The sequence below is a fragment of the Nuphar pumila genome, chromosome 13, assembly GCF_984573655.1.
Source record: "Nuphar pumila chromosome 13, dmNupPumi1.hap1.1, whole genome shotgun sequence".
NCBI classification, from domain to species: Eukaryota; Viridiplantae; Streptophyta; class Magnoliopsida; order Nymphaeales; family Nymphaeaceae; genus Nuphar; species Nuphar pumila.
Window position 1 is genome coordinate 72,246,298 of NC_143261.1, and position 15,678 is coordinate 72,261,975.

Consider the following 15,678-nt stretch of genomic DNA (forward strand, 5'->3'; position numbering starts at 1 on the left):
CGTGCAAAATTGACACAAGATGTCTTCAGGTCAGGGAAGAGTTATAAGAGATCTCAGTTAATCAATTTATACATCTGAGTTTCATAGAGAATTAATTATATGCAATAAGATAACGTTGTTGATATGAGATATATGAGCAAAAACATGATAAAAATTTACCATGGTGGTGTAGACACACAAATTGACGCAGATCCCTTGCCTCACCTTCATTTTTTGAGCCTGTGTCTAGCTGAAGTGTCGCCCATGCTCTTCCACACAAATCAACCATAGAAATGGCTATCTAAGCTCGATGTGAGATTTGATTTTTCATTTTCATTCAAATTTTATTTATTTCATTTGTTTTTTTAGGTTTTTATAGCCCTAATGTTTGTATATTACCTATTTTGTATTTTTTTTAGTTTTGGTGTTTCCCACCACCAAACTCACCTTTTTTCATAGCATTCAAATACAAGCTACAAGCTTTTACATTGCCGCCACTCCAAAAGTGGAAATTGAAGGTTCTTGGTTAGGCTGATCCTTGCTCAATGAAGGAAAAAATGCATATTACCTTGAAGAATAGGCCCTACACTCTCAAATTCGGATCCAGTTTTCAGACTCATTTAAAAAAACATATTTTTTTAGTGAAAACCTTTGTTTTTGTTTTTAAAAATCTAGGATCCACAGAATGGCATGCCCAGTGGGACCGTTCACTTAACTCCAAGATCTATTTTTTTTTGGAAAATCGACATTACGAGGTTAGTAGTTTCGTTGATTTTGCAATTTTTAGATATTGGATCCACCTCAGATCCATAATCCCATTTTTTTTTATATTTTGTCCTGTCAAACACTATCAGATTGACAAAGTCATATCTCTTTGATCGTAAGTCAGTTTTCAATATTCTAGGGCTTGTTGGAAAACAAACGTGTTTCTCTCTCATTATCATTTTTACTGCAATCTCGGATTTTAGATCTACAGTCACTGAAAAAGCACATGAACAGAAAAAATATTTGGTTGCTTGACTATTTTTTGCAGAACAATTCTTGTTCTTGGATCTGTATCTTTGCAATCTGATGATAAAAATCTATGTTTCTATATTCCTCAGATAGAGATATGAAACTTTCCAATTTTGGCCCAGAGCCGAAAACCGCTCTAAGATTCTTATTTCTGAGTTCTAAAATAGAACCTCGATCGGTCTAATAGACTGAAATAGTGGAGCAGTCTGTAGACTGAAATAGTGGAGCAATCTGTATTCCCAAAGGTATTTGTCCCCAACCTACATCAAATCAACATAATATTAGTGTCGTTGGAAAGATATCATGTCTATATTCTTTTGTTACTTTTACTATTTTCTCAATTTTTTGGCATAGAAGGCCATAAAATATCATATATCAGTCTAAATAGGCACAATCACACTGGTTTGTTACCTATTTTAGGATCGTTCTCGGGGCTGTATCACAACACCCGTTCATCAGTTTCCAGCAAGTAAAGTATTGTTGAAAAGTATTTTAATTTAGAGTCACTTTTCTATTTTTCATTTTGCCAGATTCCTTATTTTTTAGGTCAAAAAATAGTAGCAAGATCTATTACTAATCTTCGATCTAGGAAAAATTCAGCAAAACCCTATTTCTTTGAATTAGGTCTTTTTTTTTTGGATCTTGGAGCCCCATGGTTCCTAGACCCATGTGTGCATTCTGCTTTTGAGTGCTTGCTTATTATGTTTGGATCTAGTTAGGCCTTTCAAATAAGGTCTCGTCTCAGTTCCATGGCTAGAGTTTTTTTTCTTGCGTGAAAACCATTTTGGATACAAAACCATTGTTTTATTTATTTTTAAGATAAAACATAGGTAGATTTGGTGTTTCATTTCTTGCCATAGTTCTTAGTAAAAATAACTAAAAAATCCTTGTTGAAAAATCACGTCATTTAGTTTCTTTTTTTAGAAAAATATCAATCTCCAACAAGTTAGGAAAGTCATTTTTTATTGAGACATTGTTTCCTTCATGGTTATTTTTCCATATTTATCCTCCTTTCTTAGGACTCCAAATGTAGAACTATTGTTTTATGATTCAAAACCCTATCCCGTCCTATATTTTTGATCTTCTGATTCTCCACTAGTACCAGAAACCATCAGCTTGGGTATATCAATAGTGGACCAAGGAGACTGTGAACCCATTCACACATACTAGGAACCATAGTTCAGGTATATTGTGAAAGGTCCGGTACGAAGAAAACATGTCCTATTAGAACCCATTAAAGCAACCTCATGTATCCATGTAGCTTTCAAGGAGATCTAGGAAACCTGTTTTTCAAAAGCTTGATCAGTGTGATATGTGATTTGCGTGGACTCTTATTTGATTATAAATCCCAGACCATGGTTTCGCAAAGAGATCCCACCGATCCTCTAAGGAACCTGAATATTAAAATGGGCCAGAGTTTCGAGAACACTAATGAACTTGAGTTTATGTTCCAGAATCCACCCAAGAATACTAGGAAATTATCTAAAATACTTGGGAGTAGATGACCTTATTGGTCGAAAGTTCACTCCAAGGACTTGTAGAGGTGGGTGGAGGGGGGGGGGGGGGGGGGAGATCTTTCTGCCCAGATTCTTTGATCATCCCACTGATGCATAATTCGATCAACAAGGCAAATAAGAAGCATATCCTAAAAATCAAGAAGTGGGTGAGGTCCAGCATATGAAAACAAATAAAGGCAAATAGATAGCCCAATAATTTCTAGATAGATCTGTTTTGAAAGAACTACAGAATTATAATCACTTTGAAAGCTTTGATGCATGAAATGCAACAAAAGTTCCTAGAGAATGAAGCAAAATTGAGAGATTACAAGCTGGTTTACAAGCGAAGATCCCAAAATATTTCAGTTAGAAAAGTTCATCCAGTCATTGTGTCAGAAACAATGATCCCAACAGACAGAACTACGCCATCCTGCTCTAATGAATAGAGAAGAAGAATTGAGGAATGTGTCTCGACAGATGAAAGGAACTAAGGGAGAGAGTAGACCCTATGAAATTTAGGATTTCGTCTTGAGTCAAGACAATGAGCCTTTGGGTCTTACTCCTCGAAAGTTCATAAAGTTCAATGGGATAGGAAATCCCATATTCATGTCACCCTGTTCCTGGATACCTTCTTCGATTGTCTCAATAATGAGCAGTCCCTGATCCAATAGTTCTCGAGAGGTTTTAAAGGAGAGGCCTTGTTATGGTTTTCCACTCTGAATGTCAATCAGATTAAACAACTCTAGATCCTTATGGACCTGTTCAATGGGCGATTTCAGTACAAGATAGATGCTCTGCCAATGATCAACCAGTTGTATGATCTTAGGCAAAAGAAGGATGATGACACTCATGACTTTATTAATAGGTGAAGATTAATGTATCATTGCATAAAAATACCAATCGAGAGTTTCAAGCTGTCACCCTCATCATGAGTGTAATATTTTTTTTTGTATGGCAACATAAAAACAACCTTTTTGACTCCGGTTGAAAACCTTGGGAAAGTTACATATTTGATCGATAGCAATAAGACATAATAACACTTATAAATGATTCAGATCAAAATTAGAGTATTTTCATTCTAAAATGAACTATAAGGTTTTTATAAAATTAGTACAAACAAGTACTCAAAATTCTAGTTGTTGGAAAAGGATGACGATTGACTCTCAATACTACCACACCTTTCCTTTACGCTTCAGCAACTATTCAGTATCTATAATTTGTAGCGGGTCAATATCCACAAGCCTCTAAGAGGAATACGATAACAAAATATATTTGCATAAAAATAGGCATATATGAAATAACATTTTTTATTAAATAAACAATTTTCAATGTAGTCATTAACTGAAACGTAACAATTCAATATCATATGCAATAACCATACTCATGTGTGATCATTCAATTTATACATGACTTACCTATGCAAGTGAAACATTCTTAATAAGCATGAATAACTTACATTTCTTTCATTTAAGTTTTGCTTTCTTAGAAGATGTGTGCCATGCTTCACTATATGCATAATACACTTTTGTTTCTCTTTTACGATATTCTCTAGGTACTACGTAGATAATATCTGAATCAGAGACTCAACCAAGGGTGTATATCCAATCAATTGGTAGCTTATTACCCTGACCTTGTTCGTATTTTTTGATTCTAGGTGTGGGTCGACAGTGTCGAGAGAGAGCTCTCACCACCCTCAACTTGATATATCATGATTATTTTCAGCTGAAACAATCTCACTAGCTTGCAACATTGGTGACAATTATCCCCTATCTTCGAGGTTGTGAAAGCAACCCTTCATGCTTATCAATATCCTACAGAGATAGAAGCATCTCTTAACCTGTCATTGTAAGTCTATATACACATATTTCATTATTAATTTTCATAACATACATGCTTAAACATATTTAAAGCACATATGATTTCACATTAAACCTTTGTAAGGTGTTTGGCCATCACATTTGGGGCATTATAATATATATCAGTCCAGTTGATGCTGCACAAAGTCGAGAGCAACACATTTGGGCTCGAGCATTCGTAAAACAATAATTGTATAACACGTTCTTTATCATGGACATTATGTAATTCATACATCCTTCAACATTCACTTCATTAAACATCATGTCATGAACATGTTGACATATATCACAAATATATATTATATGCGTGCATCAAAATCTGGTTTTCATTCGTTTGCAGACTTTAAAACAAATATGATTGTGTAATAGTTTGTAAATATGCGTATTAAAAAGCATGAACCACATACATACATTTGTTCATAAAATTTTGAAATACACTCATCAGAATGTGTCCGTAAATTTGAACATATACGTATTTTCATTTGAAACATATTTGAAAAACTCGCATATGAAAAGCTTTGAGACTTTTTGCGCACATACATATTTTTGCTCATAAAAATTGAATGGTTTTGTAAATATACCTTTTTATCATAAAATATGTAATATGAATAATTTTTGAAAATATATATAACTTTGTAACACAAAAATCCAAGCATTTTAAATAACCTAAAACTACACATATATGTAAGTTATCGTAAACCTATCTTGTTGTGGATGTGGTCTCATGAGATGTAAAAAATAGATGATTCGGATACCAACAAGGACACATACGCTCATCTCGATTTTTGATCCATTGATGGCAGCAAAGGTGACGACCACAAGTAGATGTCGGCGAAACCAAAGCAGAAGAGGAGGGTTCAGGCTAAGTGCAACTCGGTTTGCTCTGAGCTATGTTCGGCTGAGCCGATCCATCCAATACGGCAACAAGAGGGCCTGCCAGAAACAAAGAGAGGGAGTGGGAGTTGGGCACTTCCGTTCCACGTAACAATAGGAAGAGGAGAAAGGCACGGCCGATGGCTGACCTTGGTGGCCCTGCTGGCATCAGTGCTTCTTTGGCCGGGCTGGCGGTGATGGATCGATGCAGATATGCGTGAGGATGATGTATACGGCCTGCTTCAGGAGGGGTTTGCTCTCACTCATTTTTCCTCTCACTGAGTAAGCCCTCTCTTACTTTAAATAAGAGAGATACTGTGCTGGCCATGTGTAACTTATCATAATGGAGGATTTTGCCTCCCACTATTGAAGTATTTCACTTGCATCAACATTCTTAGAATGAGTTGTATTCTTTAGTTTTTCATCCAGACATATATCTTTGTTAGACATTTTAATCTCATGCAGGATACATGTTTTAAGAACATTTTCTTTGATATGCCTTTTGTTAAACGATCAACAATCATATCAAATATAGGTAAGTAGCTGACTTTGATTTCATTCCTTTCAATCATATTATGAATATAATGGTACTATACTATTATATGTTTACTTATAGAATTATCTGCTCCACTCTTCATAAAAGGGATGACAACCTGATTATCACAATAAATCTGGACTGGTCCGTTGATTATATTCTGCTTCAAATCATAAATGAAGCAACTTATCTAAATGGCAAATGTGGCAGCTACATTGCATACAATATATTTAGCTTCCTGAGTATGCTAAGCTACACATCCTTGTTTCTTATAAGACCCCGAAAATGCTCATTCTTTAAGGAGAGAAATATACCCAGAAGTGGATTTACTATCATCTCTAGTGCCTGCAAAGTCAACATAAGAATACCCAGTTAATTATAAAGAATCAGTTTGAAAGCATAATTTTAAGTTTATAGTCTATTTTAAATATTAAAATATTCTTTTTACTGCTTGCCAGTGTGGCCAATTAGGATTACTTTGGTAGCGACTAACGAGGCCAACAACAAAGATGATATTAGGCCTTATGCATAACATAAGATACATTAAACTTCCAATGGCTTGTGCATAAGGGACATTTAACTTTTCTTGTCCATCACCATGACTATCATTCTTACTTAATTTGACATATTTTACTACAAGTATTCTAACAGGCTTAGAATCACTCATTTTAAATTTCTTGAGTATATGATTTAGATACCTTCGTTGACTCAAGCTTAAAAGTTTGGAGTTTCTATGTCGAGTGATTTTAATTTCAGAAACAAAGGATGCTTCTCCCACGTCTTTCATTTTAAACTGAGAATTTAACCATGACTTGGTTTTAACAATCATATCGTTGTCATTTCTAGTAATAAGAATGTTATCCACATATAGTGAGAGAATAACAAATTTACTCCCTCTTTTTCAGACATAAACAAGTAGTCAAATTTATTTGTCACAAACCCTAATGACGTAATTATCTTATGAAACTTTAAGTACCACTGACGTGGTGATTGCTTGAGTCCGTATAGAGATTTTTTTAACCTATATACTTTATCTTCTTTGCCTTTAATTATATAGCCTTCAGGTTGCTCAATGAAAATGGTTTTCTTAATCTTACCATTAAGAAAAGTGGTTTTAACATCAATTTGATGTAAATTTAAGTCATAGTGAGCTACAATAATGAGAATTATTCTTATCGAGGCGAATTTTGTAACAGGTGAATATGTGTCAACATAATCTAATCTTCTTTTTGAGAAAAATCCTTAGCAACTAATCTTGCTTTGAATTTATCAATACTATCATTAGAGTTAAAATTTTTCTTTAAAATCTATTTACATCCAATGACTTTTATTTTCTTAGGTAAATCAGTCAATTCTCAGACCTAGTTTTTCTCAATGAACTCAATTTTCTCGTCCATGGCTTTTACCCAGTCCGTTGACTCATATGAATTTATTGCTTCACCATATGACAGGTTATCTTTCATGTCATTTATGTATAAAACATAACACAATTTCTATGATAGGTAGACGCAATAGTCATCTAAGTAAGATGGAGGAGTTCTAGACCTTTTATGCCCAACTTGAGATTGATGAGAAGAAGAAGATTAAGAGATTTCAGAAGGTTCGCCATTACTTATAGGTTCTTGCGAGTCATCAAAATCATAATACAAATCAAGAGGATCATCTTAATTTATTTTGGAAATAATTTCTTCAATGTTTTGATCTTTCAAGAAAATAACATCTCTACTTTCGATTAAACCCTTATCTAGGTGGTAAAATCTATAGCCTTTGGATCATTTGAGATATCCAATAAATATATACTTTATAGATCTGATATCAAGTTTACCTCATGATCGTTTTATAACCTTTATATGAGCTACAATAACCCATCTAAGAAGGTGACTTAGATTAAGTTTTCTTCCTGTCTATGATTCATAAGGTGTAGAGGCAATAACTTTACAAAAAACCCTATTTAAAACATATGTTGTTGTATATATTGCTTCTCCCCAAAATACTTTGGATAATGAAGCATTAGATAACATACATCTAACCATGTCAAGGAGGGTCCTATTAAATATTTCAACCATACTATTTTGTTGAAGTGTGCCAGAAGTTGTAGTTTTCGATCTGGTCCCATTGGCTTTGCGATATTCAGAAAATTCATTTGAGGTATATTTTTCTCCTTGATCAGACCGTAAAACTTTAATCTTTCTACTAAGTTGGTTTTTGACTTCTTGACAATATTCTTTAAATTTGTTTAATGCTTCATACTTATAAGTTATAAGATATACATAACTGTATCTAAAAAAATCATCAATAAAAGATATAAAATATTACATTCCTTTATGAGTTTTAGTCCTGAAAGGACCACAAATGTTGGTGTGTATGATTTCCAATAATTCTGATGCTTTAATAACAATTTGTGAGACAGGTTTTCCTATCATTTTTTTAAAATATAAGGTTCACATTTATGAAATAAAGATTAATTAAAGTCAGGTATTAATTTTAATTCAACAAGTTTTTTCATCTTTTTTAAGTTAATGTATCCAAGTCTTTGATGCCAAACATTTACATCCACATTAAAGATAGTATCAATATAAACATAAATTGAAGGAATTTTATTCATATCAGAATCATCAATTTTGATCAATCCATGATGTTTATCAAAAACTCCATCAAACAAGACTCAACCATGTTTTCCCGTAGTAGCTTTTCCTGGGAGAAATCTAACTTCAAAACCTTTGGCAACCAGGGCCGAGACAAATACTAAATTATGTCTCATGGACGGTACAAACATGATATTAGACAACAATACATTATTTCTAGAAGTTTCAATGTGATAAGTCCCGACAATCATAACATCAGAGTAGGTGTTGTTGCCTATGTACACCTAATGTTCACCAGGCTTATACTCGACCATGTTTACCATTCATTCTTTTCTCATTGCTATATGACGTGTTGCCCCAGAGTCCATCCACCATCTATAAAGAACTTGATCTGCATAAACGCATTCCGATATCACGCAAATTATATCTCACCTCTCATTTTGCTGTTCATTTTTGTTGTTCCTGCCATTATTACTATTTTTCTAACTCCTGCAATCTCTTTTGAAGTGTCCAAGTTTTTCATATTTAAAGCATTTAGCCTGGGAGGCGGTTGCCTGCCATTGCCTTTAAATTTTTTTTTCTTAAAATGTGGATGTCTAGAAGAGCTATAACTGCGATTGAGAGCATCTTTCGCGAAGTGTAATTCACTTTTCCTATCTTATTGCATATGTTGATGCTCAATTTTCAGTTGAGTATGAAGCTCTTTCAAGGTTAAATTTTTCGAATTCAGCCTAAGAGCAGTTTACACCATCTTCCATGAAGATGGAAGACTATGCAAAATGATGGATATCTGCATATGGTCAGGGATTACATTCCCAACTACAACTAGGTCCTTGGCCATAATAAGTATTTAGTTCACATGATCAACAACATTATCATTTTCTTGCATCCGACACAAATTATATTGTTCTAGTAGTAATTGTATGTGCGTTTCAAAAGTAGTGTCATATTTTTTAGAAATTGCATCAAACATTGACTTAGCTGTAGGGTAATCTTCAAATACCTTAAGAAGGTCATCGTCCATATATGTGAGCATGATGGTTTTGGCTAACACATTATCTTTTTTATATTTTATAAAAACAACTTTGACCTCTTTGGTAGCTCCAGCACTAGAGTTCCTCATTTCAGTAGTGAAGGCATTCTCAATGCCCTCTAAAGTTAAAACAAGAGGGATCCTCCTCTTCTAAATATGGAAATTTGTACCATTAAGTTTGTCAGTTTTGGCTAATTCTATCACACAAACTCTACTTGTCATTTTTTTAAATTTAGATATTTTAAGATATCAAAGCATGATAAGAATAAATCCAACATTTAAAAGAACATTAGACATAAACTCATGAAATATAACTTTCATAATTAGGAATTTCACGAAGAGCTACCTTATTATTTTATGTAAGTGCAAAAAAAATATGTATGCCAATCAATTGTTTGATTTTCAAATAAAAATAAGCAAATATGCACTTTCTAAGCACTTTCTATAACTTTAGAAAACTATATTATTATTTCATGCAAGTACTAAGCAAATATGCACTTTGTAAGCACTTTCTGTAATTTCAGAAAAAACCATAAAGGAGCACTGCAAAAAATTTATTATCCAAGAAAAAAAGAATTAAAAAATAGGAGTTTTTTTGAAAAAAAAAATCAGAAAACTAACCCTGTTCTGGATAATATTTTTTGGGTTTAGGTCCCTTTCTGAAATTACCAAAAAAATTGAGGACCTCTGCTGTAATTTAGGGATACAGATGTCAATACAACAAAGTTCAATGGTAGTGTAGTAATTTAATAACAACAGGATAGAACATGTATTAACTATAAAAGGCAAGGACAAAAAAGTAACTTACATATGCAAGGGCATGATCATAATTACAGAAAAGACCAAGGGATAAATAAGTAATATAACCATTAAGGGACTTGGCCGAAAATTCTAAAAAAGACTATAGGCAAATCATAATATTACCTGATAGGGATATTACCAAATTTTTTGGAAAAGACTAGGGTCACTATCATATTTTCACATGTAAAAGCGTATAAAAGAGGCAAACCTTTTTCAAAAAAATCAAAAGCTTCTCGATGAAGCTTTTGTTGTGTTTTTTTGTTTTGTTTCAGTCGGTGAGGAATCATCGGTTGATGTCAGTTTGTTTGCCAAAAAAAGAAAGCCGACAATGGTACCTCAGTCGGAGCTACCCAGAGGTCGTCGAAGCAATATTGCTCGCTGGTGCAGCGACGAAGGTTGGCGACAAAAGAAAAAATAGACCGATCGGCCTGCTGGATGAGATCATCGTTCGGTCTACCGGTTGGATCACCAAAAAAAGATATGTTGCCGGGGATAAAAAAAAGTAATTCCCTCTTGTTTTTTTTCTTGATAAGCCCCTTTGGGTTTGATCAATCTTGTTGGATGAGTCGCCGAAAGAGGGATGGACCATCAAAAAAGAAAAGAAAAAGTTAACTTCCCAGTTTTTTCCCTTTTTTTTATTTTTAAAAATGTTATTTCAAAGAGAATTTTTTTTTATTGTGATCCTCATGAGGCAGAATCAAGCCCCGGTTTGGGGTCTGTGTCCCTCTTCTTCTACCTCTTCCTTTTTTTTTTTATTTCTTTTTAAGAACAGGGGTCGCCTGATGTTGGTGACCTCTTTTGTGTTTTTTTTTATTTAAAGAAAAAAGGGAAGAAGGAGGTCGCCGATTACTGGCGACCCTCTGAGAAAAAAAATATCTTTTGAACAAACAAAAATAAAATAAAAAAAAAATAATTTTTTTATTGAGGTCGCCTCATGCTAACGACCTTCTAAAAAAATTATGACCCTCTGAAATTTGATGAAGATCCCAGATGAAATTTGTGTTCTGTTTCCCCCTTCTTGAGAATAATCGTGGACCCCAATTCAGGGTCTGGCCCTTTTTTTTGTTTTACAAAAAAATGTCTCGAGAAGAACGTTTGAGTGTTTTCCATGCAAGGGTTTTTTCCCAAATCGAAATAAAACCCAAAAAGGAAAAAATGTTTTTTTTTTTTTACTTTCAAGGGCAGACCTGAGTCACGATCTACTTCCCTTTTTATTATTTGTAAACAGGGATAGGGGTCGTCGGAATTCGGTGACCTGTCTGATGTGCCTAAACAAGAGCACTGACCTGTTTTTGCCTATTTGATTTTTTGGTGATCGTTGATCGATGATTCGTTAATCCGCGCATCAAACGATGATTCAGAGATGATCTTGTGCACATCGCCAACCTTTAGCTCTGATACCATTGATGGATTAGTGCAAATGTGCGTGAGGATGATGTATACAGCCTGCTTCAGGAGGGGTTTGCTCTCACTCATTTTTTCTCTCGGTGAGTAATCCCTCTCTTACTTTAAATAAGAAGTATTGTGCTAAGGATTTACTCCCTCCTGGGTAGTCGATAACCCAACATGAAAGTGGGCAACCGTTTCACGATCTGAGCTTATCCAAAATAAAGCATGCTTCATTTTGAATAAGGCTCTATTCTGGGCGATTTCACCCATTCGAGAGAGAGTGTGCCCACCTCTCCCTTCAACGAGTGAGACTCTCTATGAAACATACCCACAAAGGCCATGTATGACCAACAGACGGGTAGCCTGCTGACTACAACCGGTTGGTGGTTGCCGAAAATAGAAAATGAGGTAGTTTGGTGGGTCGTCGGTTGACCTTCAAATAGTGAGAGAACTGGGCATGGCTGAGTGGTCGTCTAGTCACCTGATTTCTCAGCAGAGAGGAGGCAACGTGCCCTCTGTGTAGGTGGTGGTCTTCACAGTCTTATAAAAAAACACAGACAATAAAAGTGGAGGAAGAAGAAGCCGACCAAGCGATCGTGCTGGTGGCGGCACCCCAGGTGGTGATGCTGTTCGGGTGCCCAAACAGAAGGAGGTGGTGCGGTGATGGTGGATGTTATGCAAGAAAGCAGAGACGGTGGCGTTAGTGGAGGAGAAGATGGTTGGTGTGTGGCGATTCGGGTGGTGTTGGGTGCAAATGGAGGTAAGGTAAAGGTTGCTAGGTGGAGGGGTGGCACAAGGTGGCAGTGGTGGTGGTGGAAGGGATATGGAGTGTTGCCATGAAATAAGAGGGAGAGGGGGAGAGTGGGTTCATGTGAGGGTGTTAAGGGAGATCATGAATGGTTTTTTAGAGGGAGACAAGTCTACATAGAAAAAAAAGAAGGGGAAACATGGGACTTTTGGGGTAAAAAATAAGGAAGAAATTTTACGGAGAAACTTGAATTTCAATAATGTGTTTTTGAATTCATTTCGTTTAATGGGGAAAAATCAAGTGGTTTGGATTTTAAGAATTTGTTTTGAATTCATTTTGGTTATTGGGGGAAAATCCAATGAACTTGGATTTTGGTGAGATCCATTCGGGTCTCATCAAATTCAAATCAACTGTACTAATATTATATATATATATATATATATATATATATATTACTTTATTTGGATTCATTTGGGTCTCGAGTGAACACAAATTTTATCTATATAAGCGATATCTGTTTGGGCCCTTGCTGGATCCAAACAAATTTCATAGTGCACTAAGAAGATCTATTTGGATCTTAAGTGAATCCAAATCTTGTTTATTTAAGTAGGATATATTTGGGTTTACAATTTGATATAGATCCAAACAAATTCATTTTTCCTTCATGGAATTCATTTAAATCTCAAATAAATCATAAAGCCTTATTTACTTCTTGGGATCCAATTGGGTCTCCAAATGGGTCCAAATTTCAATTTACGTAATAAGTTCCAATTGGGTCACCAAATAGACCTGATATCTTATTTTCTTAGTGTGATCCATTTGAGTCTCCGAATGGATCTAAAATACTTTCTACATTAGAGGAGATCTATTTGGGTCTCAAATGGATCTAAATCCCTTCTAGGTCCGGTTTAAACCCCGATGTGGGTCTAAACTTCTCAAATCTATTTGGGTTGACCCAAATCATATGGACATCCAAATGCTCCACAAAGATCTCATAAATCTCCCAATAAATGTCGAAATATTAATGATAATGAATTTGCTAATTAATCGACTAATAAATTTTCAGCAAAGTGGTATTTAATCACAATAATTTACAAAACAAATTCTTTTTCATTCATTTTGAAATTCTAAAAAATTTGTGGACTTTGTAATGAACAACTTCAATAAACCCCTCAAGGGTCTCTTTGCTACTCAAAAGTGTGAGTCCTTCATGAATTTGATCGATGTTGCCACTTGGATGAAAGAAAACCTTAGATGAGACACTTGTGATGAGATTCTGATCAATACTGGTTCTAAAAAGGATAGATCCAAAAGGGATGATTCACCCAGAAGTTAGGTTAGTGTTGATAGTCATTGAAGAGGAAAAAAAAGAGTCAAAGTCTACTAGAAAAAATCAAGGGCAAGCCTAAAATCATATATGATCTAATGACTCAGAGTTCACTGAGATCCAACAGACTCAATCTCCACTTTTGAATATTTTGCTACAAAATAAGCATTCTGAAATTTTTGAAGCATAAAACCCTCCCCAGATGAAACGAAGGGACTCAACAAAGTTTTATAGATATTATCAAGCCCTGGGTAATGTCACTGAAGAGAGTACTCTCCTTAAGCACATAATCCAAGATCAGATTGAGAAATGTGAACTGATCTTGAAAAATGAAGAAGCTTAGGAAGAACCAAATTGCGTTTAAAATATTGAAATAGGGTACATATGCAACAAGCACAATGAATCCTACATGTGAATCGCAGATCCCCTTTTTAACATGCTCTTGTGCAGCCGGCGTGATCCCTATTCTCCTTTCCTTAAAGAGAGAGAGAGAGAGAGAGAGAGAGAGAGAGAGAGAGAGAGAGAGAGAGAGAGAGTACTAACGAGAGGGAGAAGGGGATGAGTTCCCTTTTAAGAGGTGTGTGAGAGGGAAGAGTGGGGAAGAAAGACGGGGAAGAGGGAGGTCGTGGGGGCAGTTTCCCTTCCCCTCTCCCCTTACTGCGTGAAAGGGCTTTCACGCCCCCACTACTTTCTAACTTCTTTTTTTTTTTTAAACAAATTAGAGTTTTCTTAATTCCGAACCCGAACCAAAAATTACATTATATGGGTCATGTTTGTGACTTACTTTTAGACCCAATTTGGAATCTGGTCTAATAAGACCCGAACCAATGCAGTTACACCCTTAGGTTTAAGCCCATCCTAGTAGCCTGTAGGGTGAAGAGATTCAGGTATTGGTCCGTCCTAAGCCCAGCAGGCTCTTGGATTTAGAACAGGGTCGGGTAAGCCTATCTAACATCCAGACCCAGTTCTAAAATTCAACTAAAACCAAAGTGATTCGGTAGATGATTAGTGGGCTTTCCAATTTGCTGTTCTGCTTCCCAACTGACCCACATATTCCAGAAAAGTAGGATGTCTTATCCTTGACCAATTCAATACCCCAGCTTATCCGGAACTTTTATGGATAAATAGGTCGGTCCAAAACATGCCCTGAATCGAGCACATCGGGTAACGTAGTCTCCGCTTGAACTTAAGGCACGTTGGGTTGGATCATTCTGATTTACTTTCTCATTTGAATGAGAAAGTGAATCTGATTTGTATAAGCAGTCAAACATAAAAAGTTAAGGTCTGAGAAAGTGAATCTCATTTGCAAACCTTTGCAAATGAGAGTTACTTTCTAATTTGCTTGAGATTCAAAATCACATGAGACCAAGTGATTAAGGAGCAGCCGAAGGTACTAGAAGAAATTGGGAAAGCAGAGTTTAAAAGGATTATGAACTAAAAAGGTGTTTGACTTTGACTCTCATTAGGGCTAGTGACCCAAGTCCCTCGACTGTAAGCTCGAGGAATTAGGAGCAGGGTAACCTTTTTTTTTTGAAAAACAAGCTGGGATTAGGCGGAGTCCTACCAGTTATACAACTATACCATTGGGTTTTGAACCTGCAACGTCCCAACACAAAGCGACGTCTGCTCCTACTAAACAATCAAAGCCCCCGTTGGTAAGAGAAAGATAACCTTCATAAAATGTAAAATGGTAACTAGCTCATCAAAGGTGCTGTGGTGTAGTCGGTTATCACGTTAGTCTTACACACTAAAGGTCCCCAGTTCGAACCTGGGCAGCACCATTGCTCTTTTTTCACAAACTATTTTTGTGGACCAACTTTACACGTGGCAACGGCCACTATGAGGACTTAATCTTTCAAACAAACCAAGTTTAACAATCCATTAGCCCAATTTATGCTCAGCAGTTTTTTTTTTTTTGTTTATGATATATTGTTAGTAGGGGTGTCAACGGGTCGTGTTTGGTTCGGACTCAGGTGGAACCAGACCTGGCTTCGAATTTCAGGTATGGTATCAGGTGCCGACCCGAGTCTATTCAGATCCAT

General features: G+C 35.6%; 1 non-coding gene across 1 annotated transcript; it reads left to right on the forward strand.

Annotated features, from left to right (window-relative positions):
- The first annotated feature begins 15,343 nt into the window (after positions 1 to 15,343).
- TRNAV-UAC (transfer RNA valine (anticodon UAC)) lies at positions 15,344 to 15,417 on the forward strand. The gene has a single exon. It is a non-coding gene; the product is annotated as a tRNA-Val (tRNA).
- Positions 15,418 to 15,678: the final 261 nt, after the last annotated feature.